This window comes from Podarcis melisellensis (genome assembly GCF_964234715.1).
Source record: "Podarcis melisellensis genome assembly, chromosome: 2".
NCBI classification, from domain to species: Eukaryota; Metazoa; Chordata; class Lepidosauria; order Squamata; family Lacertidae; genus Podarcis; species Podarcis melisellensis.
Genome location: NC_138529.1, coordinates 118,820,346 through 118,821,262, shown reverse-complemented (window position 1 = coordinate 118,821,262; position 917 = coordinate 118,820,346).

Genomic DNA, 917 nt, shown 5'->3' with positions numbered 1-917 from the left:
GCGCCCGGCTGCGCGCCCGGACCTCTTATGGGCGCCGGCAGGAGGCAGCCCCACCCCGCCCAGCCCAGCCCAACGAAGAGGGTTTGGCTGGAAATTTGACCCCCGGGTGCAGCCTCCGGGGCGCCACTGAGGCTCTGCGCGCCTTTGGAGTGTCTGCGCTTAGGAGGAGAGAGAGATCCTAAAAGCCAGCGATCCTCTCCTTCCTGTTTCCCCGGGAGACGGCATCTGGCTCTGCAAGTTTGCGAGAGAGACTCCTGGGATCGTCGGCCTTGGAAGGGACCCGAAGGTCATCTAGCTCAACCCCTGGCGCTGCAGGAATTTCCTCTCTGGAGGGGAGGAAGGGCCATATACAGATTTAAACAAATGTTCTAAGTGGAAACAGTGCCCTCCCTGGCTCTTACAGGATCAATGGCAAGGATGATGGGCCTTTCACCCTCAATGCACACTAGTCAGCTTCCAGATCAGTCTCAGATCAGAGGCGGTTTTAGGCTTGAGTAACAGAAGGTTGGCGGTTCGAATCCCAGCGACGGGGTGAGCTCCCGTTGCTCGGTCCCTGCTCCTGCCAACCTAGCAGTTGGAAAGCACGTCAAAGGGCAAGTAGATAAATAGGTACCACTCCGGAGGGAAGGTAAATGGCGTTTCTGTGTGCTGCTCTGAAGCGGCTTAGTCATGCTGGCCACATGACCCGGAAGCTGTACGCCGGCTCCCTTGGCCAATAAAGTGAGATGAGCGCCGCAACCCCAGAGTCGGCCACGACTGGACCTAATGGTCAGGGGTCCCTTTAGCTTTACCTTTTAACCAGGCTGCTGCCCTGCAAGGGTCACTGAAATAACGCTGGGGAGGGGAGGAGAGGGGTTATGCCAAATTTTAGCCTTGCACAGGGCATTGCTGAAATCTGAAAGCCCAAAGTTGGCCAC